This window comes from Trichechus manatus, unplaced genomic scaffold (genome assembly GCF_000243295.1).
Source record: "Trichechus manatus latirostris isolate Lorelei unplaced genomic scaffold, TriManLat1.0 scaffold00045, whole genome shotgun sequence".
NCBI lineage: Eukaryota > Metazoa > Chordata > Mammalia > Sirenia > Trichechidae > Trichechus > Trichechus manatus.
Window position 1 is genome coordinate 11,186,513 of NW_004443981.1, and position 17,915 is coordinate 11,204,427.

Consider the following 17,915-nt stretch of genomic DNA (forward strand, 5'->3'; position numbering starts at 1 on the left):
GGACACGTGAGGGAAGATGTTACCGAAGAAGTAAACTCGAGCCACGTGGATGAGAAGCTAGCTCGCCCATGGAACAAGGGGTGAGTGTGGCATGGGTGAACCCCGAGGGGTGCAAACATTGTCAGGCACGGTCCAAGAAACAGAAAGAGGCGGGTGTGGGTTGGGAAGGACAGCAATCGAGGGTTCAAATCCTGGGTTCTCCACTGGCTCCCTATGTGACTTGAGGCAAGTCACTTGCCATTCCTAAGCCCCAGCTTCCTTTCCTCATAATTGAGGGTGGGTGACTGCCGTCACAGAGGGTGGCTGTGATGATTTAGAGGAGTTAACATTGTGCCAAGGAGCCCTGGTGGTGCAGTGGTTAAAGCGCTCGGCTGCAAACCAAAAGGTCGGCAGTTCCAATCCGCCAGCTGCTCCATGGGAGAAAGCTGTGGCAGCCTGCTTCTGTAAAGACGACAGCCTTGGAAACTCTGTGCGGCGGTTCTACTCCGTCCTATAGGGTCACTATGAGTCAGAATCAATGGCAACGGGTTTGCTTTTGGGTTTTAAGATTACACCAAGGGACCAGGCAAGGACCAGGTGTGATGTGGGGGCTTAGGGCTTAGTCACCCGGGGGCCGGTGTAAAGGCTGCCTGCAGAACCTCAGTGTTGTGGGGGAGCGGCTGGGACTCGGCACTTGGACACTGGCTGCCCACCTGTTGCTCAGAGCCACCTGAGCTAGTCGGCATGCTCAGAGGCGAGATGGAAGATAAGGGCTTAATCAGCAAGCTCCACTCAGAGGAAACCTGCCCGCACTGATTGAGTAAGCCGCTGATGTTGGGGGAGACTGCTGTCTCTCATTCCCCCAGCCAGCCACCATCCACCCATCTCCCCAGCACGCCTCTTCCAGCCAGCACCTCTCGGCCCGAACACTGACGCACCTGGATGCGGGCAGGCATCCAGCCGTCCGTCCAAACATCCATGCTTCCATCTCTCCCTTTCCCAGAGAAATCCGACAGACCTGGGTTAGAATCCTGCTTCCCAGGCGACTGTGGGTAAGCCACCAGGCTCTCGAAGCCCCCTCCTCAGTCAGCCATGGCTGGGTGGGGACCTAAGCAGAGAGTGGGCATGCCAGTGCCTGGCCTGGGCAAAAGGGCATGGAGCGTCCTTGCATTCTGCTTCAGATTCATGCAGAAAGCAGACCACTGTGTCTCCTACATGTTGAGAAGTGCTTTGGAGAAATTATCTGCAATGTTTTAGCCGTGTGCATCCCCCTACAGCACCCAGGGCTGGGTGGTGGCCAGCGCAGGTTGGGGCAGCGAGCCCTTCTGGACTCACAGCAGCGGGTGCCATCTGGTGAATCGGCCCCCGGGGGTCCTGGATGGCAGCGGTGGGGGCCTGGGGTGGGTCCCAGCAGACCCGGCTCCCCCTCCCTCGCCCCGTCTGGAGGCCGCACTAGTTGGCATGTGGCGCACGTACGGTCTTAATCACTCAAGGGACCTGGACTGCCAGGAGCCTTTCTTGTGTGGACAATCGCCAGCTCTGTGTTGCCTACCCCAGCCCAGCTCCTCTTTGGAGGTTTCCGGGAATCAGAAAAATTCTAGCAGCTACTGTTTGCTGAGTGGCTACACTCTATTAGACATCAGACTTAGGGCTGGGGACTTCACATGCGTTATCTGCAACCCTTTCAATGACCCTAGGAGACACACGGAATTTGCCCCAGTGGCCCCAAACTGAGGTCTGTGAAGGCTGGGTTTCTCACTTCAGGTTGGGGAACTTACCTTCAACAACCCCAGCACCCCTTGAAAGTGCAGGAGACAGTCTGGCCACGCATCTGAACAAGCCAACTGTAAAAGAGATTTACGAGTCCGTCCGGAATATTGCAACGCTGAGGAGAGACTGAATGACATTAAAGAAATGCTGTTAATTTTTTTAGCGGTGATAATGGCGTGTGGTTCTGATTTTTAAAAAGAACAGAATCCTGGCGTTTTAGAGATACACACGGAAGAACACTCACAAAAAAGGGTGTGGTGTCTGGAATTTGCTTCAGAATTGCCAGGGTGGGGTTGGGGGCGAGGGCTGGTGTAGGGAGGCCGTAAGGTGAGGGCCTTGGGAGAGCGACGGCGGTGTGGGACGGCTTCTCTACTTCTGTGCTGTTCTACATTTCTCAGAGTGAAAACTTTTTAAATCAGTAAGTGAAAATAAAGGTGGGAGGTGAGGGACCTGGGGAAGGGGACGAGAAGCCATTTAGAGGAGAGAAGGGACCAGGACGGAGCTGAATCTCGGGGCTCTCAGGGGGCTGAGTCACAAAAGACAAACACCCCAAAGTGGACAGGGGAACTGAGATGTGCCAGAACCACTGGGAGACGTCGTCCAGAAGCTGAGTTGGGTGGATTGAGGGGAGTGTGCAAGGGTGCAGGGTGCCACAGAGCAGACGCCCACCAGACCACCCCAGGCAATCCTTGTCTCCCCACCCTCCTGCTCCACAACAAGTCCTCTTGTCCCCCCAGACCCTCTTGCTCCCCCACAGGTCCTCTTGTCCCCCAAAGGTCCTCCTGTCCCCTCAGCACCTCCTGGCCCCTTGCACCCTCCACCTGGCTCTCAAGAGGTCTGGGGCACCACCCCTTTCCAAGGCAGAGCTGACCACCTGGCAAGTCCTTCCTGGGACCCTGTACCACCTCTGTGACTGGGACAACACTGTCTTCCATTACCCACGCTCTGAGGGAAGCCCTGGGAGCGGCCGCTCAGCCTTCTGAGAGGGATTCAGCTGCCTAGCTGCCGGCTTTCAAATGCCTTCTTTTCTTTTTGTTTGATTATTATTATTATTTATTTTATTGACTGCTTTTTTGAGCAGACAGGAGTTGGCACTTTTGCCCTAAAAATCTGTGCCCAGCAGAAAAGAAGCCTTGCCCCTCACTGCCCCCTCCCCCCCGTCCCCCGCCTTCCCCTCTTTTCTGTCCCTCATGCCATTCTGAACCTGACCCACGCTGGCCCCACACCTACACTTAGTTCCTCGGTCCCCTCAGCCACCTCCCCACCTCCTGGGCCTCTCCTGTGGCCCTGCCCACCTGCAGCTGCCAGGCCCTAGGCCCCTCACCCCAGCAGCCTTGGGGGTGCCCAGCTCCCTAGCACCGCCTGGACACACTCCCTCCCGACCTCGTCCCCCACTTTGGAAAGGGGCAGGCCGGCCTGTCCCGACCCTCTGCCGCAGTCTGCTGCAGTGCAGTGCTGCCCGTAAGGGAGGGGCACAGCCAGCGGCACCCCAGGACAGGCAGGCCGCCCTCCCGGCAGGGCCCGGCCACTCTGGGGGCTTGTGCCGAGATTCAAAACGCCACCGCAGAAGCGCTGGTCCCTGGTGATGCCTCCCCCTCCTCACTTTACAGGCTCAAAACGCGGCCCAGGCAGCCCCCTTGTGGCACTTGGGGGCGCCACAGACTCCTGGCTGAAGGCTTCAGACTGGTTCCACTGCATCGTGAGTTGGCACAAATCTGAAGTGGCCGAACTCCTGCCGATGCAGAGCCCGCGGCTGCCTCTCTGGGTCGGGGCGCTGCTCCCGGCCCCTTCACCCCTCCACGCCCTTCTATCTGGACCTGGACCCTCCTGCCGGACCCTCCTGTCGGCACTGCCGGGACAGCACACACAGGTGCTTGGCCAACACACACAGGTGCTCGGCCATCCTAATGGTGCTTAGGGGCAGGCTGAGCTAGAGGGGTCCCTCTGGCAACAACATTTTGTTCCCATCCCCATCTCACAGATGGGGAAACTGAGGTACAGGGAGGTTCAGAACACTTGTCCACGTCAGAGTATGGGCTGGGGAGCCCCCAAAGAGTGAGTTCCAGCTTGAGGCATTCTCCTGGGGGTGAGGGTCCACCCTGAAGACACGTACCCTCTTCCCCTTCTCAGCCCCATCCATGCCTACTCAGTCTCTCCAAGGCTGGTTCTCTGATCAGGAAGCCCAATGGGCACCAAGACTCATCTCCTCTTCTTTCCCTCACTGCCCACACAAACAAGCCCCAGCCCCCTCCATGCTCGTCTGCAATCTGCTTGCAGACAGGCAGAGCCCTCCCCACCTCAGGTTAATAATCCCATTTTCATAAGCCTCTGCCCATAGGTGCTACCACCTAATTTTGAATCTGCCCTTCAAACGGATTGGGCCACAGAGGAGCTGGGATCTCAAGCACCGCTGGGAGGTGCTTATAACTGATCAATCCATCCCCTGCCCACCCACACCCCCCAGCATTCGGCACAGCCTTGGCTGAGCTGACGGGAGCAAGCAGGGTGTGGTGGGCAGCCTCACTGACACTGGCCTTCCTGCCTGCCCCGGCTGGCACCAGCTGAGAGACGGTGAGTACAGTACTTCACCTTTTGGGGCCTCAGTTTCTCCATCAATCAAATGGGGAGCCTGAGGCTCGTGCCCAGGGTTCCTATGAGGGTGAATCCCAGGCAGAGAATCCAGCTCGGGACCTGGCTCCAGGACGGGGATCCATAAATCTCACCTGCCCTGCTTCCCCCGGGTTTGCCTTGATTTATGGTGACTTATTCCCTGTCTCTTTCCCCCACCAGACTGAGCTTCGGGACCGGAAGCAGACCGGCATCTCTTCGTCCCCAGCCCCAGCTCAGGTCTGGGCCGGGGAAGGTAGGTGCACTTCAGCTGTTTGGAGAAGGAGTGCATGAGTGGATGGCTGGCCCCACCATCTGCAGGGGACCTGGACCCCACCGGGTCCCTCTGCCCCAGACCCCTCCCTGAAGAAGCTGGCCCTTAGAGGAAGGGGCAGGGAAAGGTGGCTTTGGTCCTCACCCTGGGTCCCCAGGGCTGTTAAAGACAGTGCAAACACTTGGGCTATTAAATGCAGATGTGGGCTCGGCATACCATTCCTGGTGCTGCTGTACATACTGAGAGCTCCGCAGGCCCGGGGCTGCCCCGCTGACTTGATGTGTGCAATGAGCTGGTGGTAGTGGGGACTTGGCACGGGCAGGCTCCTGTTGGCATTCGGAGCAGAGTTCGCAAAGGCCAGACTGTTTTCTCTCTCGGACATTTGTTACATCCACCCTCCAAACATCCCTCCACCCCTCTGCCCCTCCGGGGGTCCCGCCATGACGCCACACACATTGATACAGTGTCTGCTGTGTGCCCAACTCATCTTATCCCACTTCTAACCGAGCCCTCCCAGCAGCCGGGAGGGGGAAGCCCCACTCAGCTCCACTGCGTGGAGGAGAAACCCAGGCTCTGTGAAGTAAAAGGAACTCTGTAGGGTCCCACAGCTAGACAGAGGGGAGTCCACCCCCGGCTGGTGGCTCTCAGGTCGGTCCCCTGCAAGCCTCGGGAGCCCCCACCCCACCAGGCGCCTGTTGCAGGCTAGCCAGGGCTAGCCAGTCGGCCAGCTGCTCCCGAGGAAAAGGCAGGGGGCTTTGCATAGAATGCATTCTCCCTGGCAACTGGCAAAGGGGCCATAAAAAAGCCAAGAGAGGGCTCGGAGCTGCTGCACAGATAAAGACTCAGAGCAGCTGGACCCGGGAGGGGAAAACTGCGCCCTCCTCTGGCCTGTCTGCAGAAGCGCAGGGCAAAGGGCTCTGTCCAGGCTCCTGGCACAGGTGCAGAGGGCCGTGACCGGTCCCCAAGCCTGATCCCTCACCTGATGGGGCTTGATCTTCAGCGCAGAAAAGAGAGCGCTGAGACTGAGCATGCTGCCTGCAAAGATGTGAGGGCACAAGGGGGCTCGAGGGCTGCCGCGAGCCGCGAGGCAGACGCACAAGGCAGGGGGAGGCTCGGCACAGCAGCTCCGCGTGCGGGGAGCCCTGAGCAGGCTTCTCGGGGAGAGAGGGAGCTCCCTGTCACAGGAGGAATCCGAGCAGAGAGAGGCAGGCCGGCACTTGACCGGGGAGTGCTCCCTGCCCAGGCTGGCAGCGCAGCTAGGCCTCGGATAGCTCTAATCCTGGTTGGCCAGGCAGGACCAGCGGGTCAGCAGGGGCGTCCAGGCTTTCCCACGCACCTTGCCCTGGGCTGACAGCAAAGGCACCGAGCCGGCTGTGTGTGCAGCATCTGTCTGTCACCAAGAGGCAGTGAGGGAGAGAGGAGCAGAGGATGGGGGTGAGTTCTGGGCTGGCGGGGGGAATGGGGCTGTCCTGCAGCCGACTCCCCAAATCCAGAGCCAGGCCACCTGGAGTGCCAAGCGCCCTCCCAGCTCCCAGGCCGGGAAAGGCTGTCCTCTCTAAGGCAGGAGGCTGGTGCAGTCAGGGGGCTGTCCTGGGTGTGTAAGGAGGTGGCTGCAGCCAGTCAAGGGGCCACCAGTCAGGGGAAAGCAGGGCCCCTTTCTGGAGGCTGGGCCACAGCCATGGATTTGGCTGGCGGCAGCCTGTGACTTGGACGCTAGGGTATTCTGAAAGTCCCCTTGCCTGGCGATGGCCGAGGCGCCTGCAGGTAGATGAATGAGGAGGCGCTGGAGTCTGCGCTGGCTCTCGGGGCCCATTCACGGGGCTCCGTTCCCAGGAACTCCGGGGCCGTGGCCTTTATCAGGGGACCTCCAGTATACGAGGGTCTGTTCTGCAGTTTTTAAAGGAGTTTTCTTGCCTTTGTTCCCAAGGCAGGCGCCGTGCGTGTATGTGTGTGTGTGGTGTGGTGTGGTGTGGTGTGGTGTTTTGTGTGTGTGTGTGGTGTGGTGTGGTGTATGTGTGTGTGTGTGGTGTGTGCGCACTTGCGCAGGGAGCAGGCCAGGCGGGGAAGCGGCGAGCCGGGGGCTGTATCCATGAAATGACAGAGGCTGGTCAGCCCTCCGGGAGCAAAGACGCAGCCCCACGGGGAGGGAGGCTTCCAGGGAGGGCAAAATGACGAGAAGGACAGAGCCCCTTGTCACTGCCACCTAACTGTGCCACTCTTAACAACCCCATCACCGTAGCTGTCAGCCGCGGGGTCGCAACAGCTGCTCGGGCCCACCGTGGGGGGGCAGCATCGTGTCGCAGGTGGAACGCACAGGCTGGCCTGTCTCCCAGACAGACAGACAGACTGACCCAGCCACCCCACTTAGGAGCTGCAAGCCTTGTTTTCGGGGAGCCTCAGTTTTTAATCCATTAAAGGACTGATCTGAAACTGTGCATTTGCAAACGTTTGGTAAAGTGACGTTTCCACGCGTGTCTCATTATGCGCAGGGGGCAGGGGGGAATGAGGAGGGTGGAACAAGACGGCAGCCCCATCAGAAATGTCGTGAATGAAAGGTTTCTGGTCTTAGGGTAGTTAGTGGTGCAGAAAAGGTCTCGGAAGAGCTTGGAAAGTCACCAACCCAAATCCCAAACCAGGGCCAGAGGCCATGCGGTCGAACAGCACACCCTCTAGCCCCTGCCCAGCAGGCTGGTGCGAGGCGCTCCTGCAGAGGAGGGGGTGCCACCCCCTCCCACTAACAGCCCCTCCTGCTCCAGGCGCAGAGCCTGGCTGCCTTGTCATTGCACCTGGGAGTTAGGAAATCGAGTTCCAGTATGAAGTGCGGGGCTACATTGCTTACCCGGCTACAAAGACATGGCCAGCTCTACAAAGGGCCGCCAAGAAATAACACTGGGACAAGAAGTGTCTCCAAAGAGCCGGTAAGTGGAGAACTCAGGAGAGAGACGGCCTGTGCGTTCAGGGCCAAGGAAGTCCACTTCCGTGTAAGAGGCAACGCGCAAGGCATCCCTCCCCTAGGTAGGTCGGCCTGACCCACAGAAGCTCACTTAGGCCGCCCCAGCCCGGGAGTGTTCTCTGTGAAATTCAGAGGTCAGGTTTAGCCAGGAGTTTTCCTGGGAATTATTAACCTCGAGGGGCTGGAACCATGTGCCTTCCGAACGGCCCCTGCCAAGATCCGGAAAATATGAGCCTAAAAAACCTGCCTCAAGAGCAGTCTGGCTTATTCTATATATTCATAAAAAAAATAAAATACACCATTGCCAAACTTTTCAGAAGAACCCAAGTAAAGCCGCCGGGGTTGGCCCCCCCACCAGCCCCCAGGAGTTTGACAAAGGGCATGCGTGTCCCTTTAGGGTGTCTGGGGTGTGCGGAGGGGGCCGTGCCTCCGTGTTCATTGTCATGTCTCGGCCTTTTGTTTGTCTGTTTTGTCTCCCTGCCGGGAAGACAAGCGGCCTCCTGTCTCCAGGGCGGGGGTAGGCATTTGGGGAAAGGAAGGTGGTTGTTTTTTGCTAGGGACTTTGTGTTGGCTGCCGTGCTGGTGATTTACGTGGACGATTACCTCACTGAGCCTCTCCAAAGCCCTGCGTGGGGGAGATTATGAGGACGCTTCTGTTTGTTTAGTTTGTTGGTTTTTTTTTTTTAACATCAGGAAACTAAGGCACAGAAATGCTTAGGGAGCTGCCGAGGACACACAGCGCGTCTGCTCTGTAGCTGGCTTTACGCTTAGGGACCGCGGCTCCAAGCTCATGCCTGGCCTCTTGGAATCCCACCTCCCCTGGGCAAAGAATGGGCACCCAAGCTCTGAGCTCTTCTTGCCGCCCCCGCAACAGCCTAATCAGGCCCCAATCTCACTTGACGTCATAGCCTCTTTAGCCCGAAGCATACGACACTGTCCCAGAGGCAGACATACCCCCTTCTCAACCCCATCCTGTCATCACCCAGCGTGGGACCTACCGTCAAGGTTCCTCCTTTCCAAGCCCCGCTCCTGTTCATGGTTTGGGACCAGGCCCGCTTGCCATAAAAGATGCCATCAACCATTTCCAGGTGTAACTAGGCCCTGCAAACCCATCATTGCCACTCCCAGCCCTGAGACACTGCCCTCCACCTGTGAGACCCTTGACCCTAGATTCTGGGGCCCTGCACAGGGCTCCCAGCATATTTGGGGGACCTGGTGTGTAAGCCCGAGGGCTGGAGATGCCGAGCGCAGTCTGGGCGGTGGGGTGCTGGCCTAGGCCTCCCCAGGCGTGTGTCTGCAGGTCTGTAGCACTCAGGGGGCTTACCTGGTGCCACAGGCTCAGATGACACAGTTCTCTGAAGCTGCCTGTCAGTCAGAGAAAGTACAGGTGGTTTTCAGCTAGAGGAAGGCAGAGGGCCAGTTGGGGTCAGAGCACCCAGGGCTGCTGGAAAGGGAGAAGGAAAGGATGGGATTAAAATTTGGTCGGTTTCCTTTGCTCTAGAAAAATGTGGAACGTTCTCTTGCACTAGGGGGAAAGAGACATCACAGCTCCGGAGGTGGATGCTTCGGTGGATTTTTGCGCGAGCTGCTGTGAGGGCCCCGGAGGAGGGCGCCTCTAACTTTGAGTTCCCCCTAGGAGGTACTTCAAGTCTGGTTTGAAGGCTCAGGAGCAGGCAGGGGGCACGCTGAGAGGGGCAGGTATCCCCATGTGGCTGCGGTGCGCAAGGCGGGGAGGTGGGGGCAGGGGGGAATGCACGAAGCTAGAGAGTTCGGAGCCAGACCCTGCGGGTCCTGTGCGCCAGGCTCAGGCTTTTTTGGACCACATCCTGGGAGCTCCGGGAAGTCCACTGGAGGATTTAAAGCCGGAGAATGACAAGGTCAAAAGGGCATTTCAGAAAGATCCCTCAGTTAAACTGCAAACCATTTAATCCAGCAACTCTACCTCTGAGAAGTTGTGGTAAAGGAATAACCTAGAGTGTGTTTACAGATTTAGCTACAGGAACGCTCCCTGCAGTGTCAGCAATAGCAAAAAAGGGAAGCAGTTTAGACTGGTTTTCGTGGACACCAGTTGGGCAGAAGTATATTACTTAAAACCGCACTACTGCTCCGTGCAAAGCCCACTTGTCTTGTATGTGTTCATTTTTATTTATTTCCTAAAATCATAGAAGTGGCATCATGAACCCAGGACATGGACCAAGGCTTATCTCCGCACACCTCCTCCCCAGCGTGCTCACAGCTGGCGTCTGTAACAATAGGGAACGGTATAACGCACAACGGTGCATATATACCTTGGAATATCAAGCAGCTCTTAAAAAGAACGCAACAGTGAGGTCTACTGTCTCTCAGTGGACCTCAGTATTTGGCGCAGAACTGAATTAATCATGATTCTTTGTTCATAAACACTCCCTCGTCATTGGTCCCGGGACGCCCCTCTGTTAGTTTGCTAATTTATGTATTCATATATTCATTTGCAATAATGCAATAAACACTTGAGAGCCCACCACCCAAACCCAGACCTTAGCAATTATTTGCATCTGCCTCTCCTATCCGCCCCCACCCCGAGGGAAGGACCTGGGGTTTGCACAGAGTACAGAGGTGATTTACAAAAACTCTGGCGTGTACGTATTACTGAATTCTAAGCTGTTGTTCTAAAGGATGCTGTCAACCTTTATTCTCTCCAAGCATATTCTTCAGTGACGAAAGACAAGCTGCCGCCAAAGAAAACGTAGCTATTATATAGTAAATGCACAAAGTAATCAAAATAATATATGTGAGAGGTTTATTTATAGACATAAGTAAATGCAAAGAGACGTACTTGAAACTAGACACCTGGCAACAGGGGTTAATTTTGGGGAGGGGCCTGGGATGGGGGGAGGATTAACCACGGCTTTAGCTTGAACAGCAACGTTTGCGTTTTCAGTAATGTATAATAAACATTTTTAGTCAAGTTTGAGTTTTAGTAATTTTTAGCAATTTTATCAATGCATTGTTTGTGTAATTAAAATAAACATTTTGAGTGTGGGTTTTGTTTCATTTTGTTCTTTCTTTTTTCGTTTTGTTTTTATGAAAACAAAAGAGAGAGCCCTTTGCAGGGTGGACTGGGGGCGGGCACAGATGGCCAAAGCATTTCTGCAGACACGGGCTGGGGGGAGCCTGTTTTCTCCCAAAGAGCATTCTTTTTTTTTTAATTTTCTGCACTCTGAAGCTGGGGCCCAGGGCCTCCGAGGTGGCCTGTCAGTGACATTATGCCAGCAGGTGTGTGCCTGCCTGCTTCAGTTTCCACACCCACAGCCCTAGCCCCCACCCAGCCACCTGCAGTGTCTGCAATGCACCCTTCGCGGGGTGGGGGCGGACTTTCTTTTTTGGTCGGTAAGAGGCCCCGAAAGCTAACGCTGTGGCTCTTGGGGATTAGCTGACTGGAATGAGCAGGCCGGGGAGAAGGGGACCTGGGCCTCAGAGGGCAGCGGCCCTGCAGCTCGGGTGCGTACAGCCCAGCCAGCTCGCTGGCAGACTTGTGCCTGCTCACCCCGCAACAGCCTGTGCCTGCCCTGAGCAGACAGAGGCCACAGATTGGTGTTTCCTCCCCAAGTCCAGCGCGGAGCTAAACGGGCTAAACACACTGGTACTTCTGCTGGTCTCTGCCCACCTCTCACCACCCCCCACACCCAGGGCTGTGCATCGCACCCTGACTCCTCTTCACAACCCCCTTCTCCCCAAGGCACTGCAACTCCTGCTTGCACCCTAAGCTTCACACCCAGCTGCCTCAGGCCCTCTTTAGCAGTCACAAGCCATCAGGTCCCCTGGAGGGCTCGGTGGCCAGGCTGTGAGCGACCAATGAACATGACCAACTGCAGATAAAGACATGGAGGCTCAGAGACAGCAGCCGGTGACCCAGGAACCCCCAAAACCAAGCCCAGCTTTAAGCCCATGTCGCTCAGATCCCCCGTCCCTGCAGAGACCATCCAATTGGTTAGCTGGTCAAACGCCTTTCCTGTCGCTGAGTTAACGCAGGCAGGGCCCTTCCAGACCTTTCTCCGACCCCTCAGCCACCCCTCCCCTCTTCTGAGCAGAGGCCTATTTTCAACCATGACTTTGTGCGGAAGAAATGTGAACATAGGTTCCACACTGCTCTGCCCGCCTGCCCGATTCCTCATTGCCTTTCCCACAGCAAGGCTCTGCTATCTGTGACGGGGAGTCTTATTTTGGACTGGGGTTTGACTCTCGTGCATATTTTTGGGTTTTTGTCATAGTTTTGCAAATACAGAATATTTTTGTGATAAATAAAGATAAAATGCAGTCCCAGGTTTAGGCAGAGTGAATCCGCCTAAAGACTGGGGTGGAGACATGCTTTGTTCTAGAATCCCACAGAAGCCCAGGCAACACCAATAAAAATTACAGTTGCCCAAAAAGAAGGTACTCTGAAACCCAAGGCTGACCCTCTCAGCTCCTAGTCCCTTCAGCTTCCCTCCAGAGTCTATAAAAATGAGAAGGGCTTTGCAGTGGGGCAGTTGGGGGACAGAGCTGCCTAAAATGAGGGCCGTTTTTTACATTTGTTGAGTTCCAAGCAGGTGCCAGGCATTTTACATTTTGTTTCAATTAAAGCAACTCCAAATCACTGACTCTGGCCTACAGAAGGGGGGCAGTGATTTACAGTCACTTGTCCGGGGTCACACACGTCCTCCAGTGGGGCCTGGTCTCTGTTCCAGCTCAGGCAGCCTGAGCCCCCTTAGGACCCCTGGGGTGTTGGTACAATTTGTAACACGGTGGGAGAGTTTAACACCCCCCTCTTGATTACATATGACAGACAGGCAGGAGTAACAGGGTTACTCTGGATTTTTAAATTATGTTCTTATATTAAGGTAGTATACCCCCATTTCTCTAGACCTTCCAAATGAGGCTGTTTGCCCCCACCACCACCGACAGGTACTATGTGTAGCCACTCCCGCTGCTCGGAAGCCAAACCTCTGTCAGGTGTGAAACAGAAGGGTGCACGTACCTGGAGGACGCCGAGTAAGGCTGGGATGCTGGCCCCACACCCCTCCGGGCAGACAGCCCATCCTCCGGCCGGGCCCCGGAACCACACTCACTGCCCATCCAGGGGCAGCGAGCCTCAGCTGCGAGATAAAGGGCCTGAGTTAGTTCCACTCCAAGGAGTTTCATGTATAAATTTACAAATAGGAAAAAAAAAGCTCATTTTCCAGACCTCTCCATGTGCTCCAGGGTCAGGCATCTGCTCTCCTCCCGGGAGAAAGTGGCGTCACACTCCACGCCACCTGGGAGGGGAGAAAGACACTGCTCACGGGTGTCCTGCTCAGGGGTGCCCAGCCTCCCAGACCCCTCCTTCAGGCTCCGCTCGCTGCCAGCAGCCCTACTGTGTGCAAGGGAGAATGGGACCAAAAAGTAGCCAAGGGCAGATTTGCACCCAGGGGCAGCAGGACAAAGCCGGGCAGTCCCTGTTGATGATAGTCAGGGTGGGAGGTGGAAGAGCCAGTCCAGAGCCAGGCTTTGGGGGTCCAGGAAGACCCCTGCTCTCTCAGACCCTGCCCAGGCATTTGGGAAGAAGGGAGAGATGCCCAGGGCAGGGACTTAGTGGAGAAGCGATGGCAGGAAGACAGAAAGGAGGGGCTGCGTGGATGGCCAGTCACCTCCCAGGAGAACTGGGGTTTAGGCGCACTGCCCATGCCTGTGTGAACAGTGAACACACATACGCACACACACATACACACACGTGCACACACACACGTGCACACACATTCACACAATTATGCAGGCACTCCACACACACATGCACACACATACACACACACCATGCATCCATACACACTAGCAGACACCCAGGCACCCACATATACACATATGCAGGCAAACACACCACATCTACTTGCATGCATACATACACACACCACACGCAGACACATGTACACACATACGTGTGCACCACACCACCCATACACACACCCTACACATACACACATCACACATGTGCACCACATACAGCACACATCTACACACATGCATACGCACACACCCCATATACCACACGTGTGCACACCATTCACACACATGTGTACAAGTGCACATACCACATATACACAGAGCACATATACACAAACCCCACATACATGTAGCATATATACCGCACATACACATACCACACCGTGCACACACCAGACATTCATACACACACGTGCACACCATGCCCACATACACACTCAACACACCACACACACACACACACACACACACATATCATGTATATCACACACGCATACACCACTCACACCCATGCACGTGCACACATGCTTATACAGGCCACATATACACAGCTCATATACACAAACCACATGTGCACACACGCTACACTTCATACGCACACATACAACACCCTACACACACGCACACACACACACCACATGTGTACTAACACACACACAATGTATGCGTCCCATAAAAAACACGTATGCTCTAGGCTATTCTTAGGGACATAAAAAGTTTTACAAGCACCACACCCACTTGTACCAAAGTGTGGTGCACACGTCCTCTGTGTCCCACACGTCCCTCCTCCAGCCCACCTCCAGACACTGAGCAGACGCGGATGCCGAACTGCACTGCCCAAGCTGCCCAGGGCTCCCACAGTGGAAGTTTGTAGATGTCCCCAAAACAACAGAGATGGGGACACCAACTGGGACACAGGGAATTCCAAAACCAGTTTAAACCCTTGATGGAGAGGCTCCATTTGGAAAGTTAATTTGATGCTCAGCATTTTGGGGGTTCTATAACTTGGCCAGGAAGCCCCATTAGTCAACTATCCCTGAACTCACAAGGCCCAGGACATGAACAGGGGTGCAGGTGTCAGCTGGGTTGACCTGCTGGCTGCCAGGCCAACAGAACGTGCAGCCTTGGTCTGTCCTGGTGAGAAAAGTGAAGTCAGGCCTATAAGGGGTTTGAGGTGTGTTCCTGGGCCTCAGTTTACCCTCCTGAAAATGGGGACAATAGAGGCCACGCCCTCACAGGTGGTTATAAGAATGAAAAGAATTGAAACATGTAAAATGCTTTAATGTGTCTGGCACATAGTAAGTACTCGAGAAACATCACCTTTAAAAAAATAAATCGTAGAGGCCCCCAAATGCAGCAACGTGGAGAAGGTCCTGATGGGAAGTTAGGCAGAGGGAGGAGGACCAGAGGCTGCGCGCACAGTGACTGCCGCTGTGGAAAACGCAGGCACGGCCACAGGACGGGCGGGGTGGGGGGAGGAAAACGGGCCACACCGCTGTGGAAGGCACCATTTCCCCTTCCTTAAAGAAATAAACTTATCTCATGACTTTTCAGAGAGAAGCGAGTTCCGACTCGGGACAGCAGGAGGTCGGCTGGCCGCTTGCAGCCAAGGTAAGACTCAGGGTGGAGGTCCCATGCTGACCTCCCCCGAGGGCGTTTGGTCGGGGGGAGCGACCGGGCAATTAGCGGGTGTGGGCCATTGCCCTGGAAGAAGGGTTAAAGGTTTAATTTGTCTACAAGGAGAAAAGCGTGACACAGAGGGGGGCTCGATGCCTCTGTGGAAACACTTGGGCAGCTATAATTAGCAGGTCCTGGGCCAGCTGTCCTATCCCTCCACCAACAACCAAACGAGGAAAAAGGAGTCGGGAATGACACCAAGAGCTTTTTGGGGAGATGAAGACAGACACTGAAGGCCCCCAGGCCTCTGGTCAGGCCCCCAGCCAGGCCGCATGGTGGCCGCATGACCAGCAAGGAATGAGAGCCTCTCACGTCCCCAAATGTCAACTGCCCACTTCACCCGGGCACCTGTTTCTGCCCTCTCAGTCCATCAAAGCTGGACTTGAACACTGCCTCTGCCAGTTCCTTCCCGAAGGCCTGGGGCCAGCGCTGACCCCTCTGAGCGTCAGCGTCCCCCTGTGGAGGGGGCTAACTCCCCCCCCGTAAGGAGCAAATGCAGTGATAGCTGAGTGGTCAGGACTACGCCTGGCAGCGCAGGCACTCGGGAAATGCCCACGTGAATCAAGAAATTCCAATCACTGTCCGGTGACACTGCTCCTTCTGTACGCACCCCCACCCCTGACGAGCATCAGCCGCCGGAGAGCTTCTGGCTGGGGAGGTTCAAGGCCTGGGTCCAGGACCACTGTCACTGCTAACTAAAAGTTGTCCCCTCACGGGGTCGGGGGGGCACTGCGGTAGGTAAGTGCAAAGTTACATTAAACACTGTAAATCTTGACCATCATGGCTGCAGCGGGTATTCGAGAAATGACCGTCAGGAAAGTCCTGGCAACCCCGACCTGCACACAGTACTTCACAGTTGACACAGGGCTCTATCGTCCCACCATGCCAAGCCCCACCAAGGCCGGGCCTCCTCCTCTACATTCGACTCCCCACCTTCCCGTGCCAAGAACCACCATCCTTCTAGGCCTCCAGCCCCTGGGGTTTTTCCAGATAGCATACAGGACACCTGCAAGAGAAGGAAGCCCACCTGACATGAGCAGATCCCCCCTGCAGACCCCTCACTGGCTGCTTATAAAATCAAAATAACCGCTAGAAGAGACCATATAGTCTGTGCTTTCGACCAGTGCTTAGATGTGGGTACTTTTGTTCAAATGATGTCATAGCAGGACCTCAACTGATAAGAGCAGCTGGTGAAACTAACGCAGGGTGGGGGTCTCCGAGCTCCACCTGCCCAGCCAGCAGTACCCCCCATCACTGCTCCCCATGGTCGCGTCTCGGGCACCTTGAAGGAGCCCCCAGGCTACAGGAGTCACATGGGAAAACCACGGCCTGAGCCCTCATTGCAGATATGGGGAAACTGAGGGCCCAGGAGAGAAGGTCACGGGAAAGTCAGGCAGGTGCAGGCCCAGGAGTTGGCGCAGGGCTCCTTCCCCGCCTTCCTGCCTTGAAAGGCAAGAGCAGCCTCAGGAAGCTGCTGATTGGCTGGCCAGCTTTGGGCAGCCCAGAGAAGGAGGATACCCTCATTGGTGACCCCTGTCCAGCCCCTCCCGCAGGCGCATTCTCCCTTCTCCAGGTTATTCTGAGCAGAGTGATCCAGCTGCCCCCTAGAGCTGCCAGTCAGGAGGGGCAGGGGCAGGGCCGGCCACGGGAGGCAGACAGGGCCCCATCTCCCTGGGGCTGTGGCCCCCCACCACTGCTGGGCCAGGGGTGCTGACCTCACCTTGATGGCTGGGGGAGGTGAGGGGCTGGGGACCCTGTTCAGGAGGTGACAGGACCAATATGCCAAGAGGCCCTCTACTCTGCCTAGCCCAGAGAGAACCTGCTTTGAGGCGACAACAGGACCTCCAGAGAGCAACCTCAGTTCTGCCATAACCCACCGTGAGTCCGAGATTCAGTTTCCCCTCTGCTACATGACCAAGGCCCACTGGGGCCTGACACTCTGGGACCTCTGTCCAGGCCACCAGAAGAAGGAATGGGAGTAACAGAGACCAGGCCTCTCTGGGTCAGGATGAGAAGCTCTCCCATCTGTAAGGCCCAACTCATTCTTAGCAACAAGTCAGGTGGTTGAGTGGACAAGCAAGGGCCCAGGTCACTGGAGGGAACCCCAATACCAGCTGTTCAGGTCAGCAGCTTACTGCTTGCTCCCAGGTTGGGGGGCAGCTCACTGGAGCCCTGCAGGTTCCATGGTCCCCAGAGACCCAACCCGGGCTCCTCACAGGGTCCTCAGGAAAGCACCCCCAAGAGGCCCTCCATCCTCCTCCGCGCCCAGCTAGCACGCTGGATGAGAAGCGTGGTCTATCCACACCAGGGAAACCAAGAGAGACCCCAAGCCCTAGCCTGCCAAGGTCATGTCTTGACCTTGACATTAGTTTAAAAAACCACAACTAACTGTGGCCCTCCCAACCTTCTAGCAAGCCTAGACCCACCATGCTACATGAACCCCAGCAGGACCAGGGCAGGACGGGTCAAAGGGAAATCTTCCCTTCAAGGTCACTCAGCCCCTAGACCAACCAAAGGCCTGATGGAACTGCCCCTCAACCCAAGTGGCCCTAGAGGGAGGTGGAGACGGGTGGGGATCTTCACTCCAGGGTAGCCCTGACGACCATCCTGGTGGGGTGCAGGGGCTGTGCAGCCAGCTCTGCAGAGAAACCACACTTTCTCTTGGCCTTCACCCTCCTCCTGGGTTCCCCGAGCCTCCCCCGCTACCCTCGCCTCTCCCCTAATTCCTCCATCCCCCCCAGGCTCAACACTGCTGCTACATATCCTCTCATTCCTCTTCCAAGCTCTATTTTTAAGATCAGATTTCCCTTACTGTTCAGGCAGGCTGAGGGGGAGAGAGGTATTCGCTGAGGGATTTGCCCCTCCGCCCCCTTCCACACC

General features: G+C 56.1%; 1 non-coding gene across 1 annotated transcript; it reads right to left on the reverse strand.

The window, feature by feature from the left end:
• Positions 1-9,927: 9,927 nt before the first annotated feature.
• On the reverse strand, positions 9,928-10,004 carry LOC111820668 (small nucleolar RNA SNORD112). Its single transcript, XR_002824197.1, has one exon. It is a non-coding gene; the product is annotated as a small nucleolar RNA SNORD112 (small nucleolar RNA).
• Between the last annotated feature and the right edge of the window lie 7,911 nt (positions 10,005-17,915).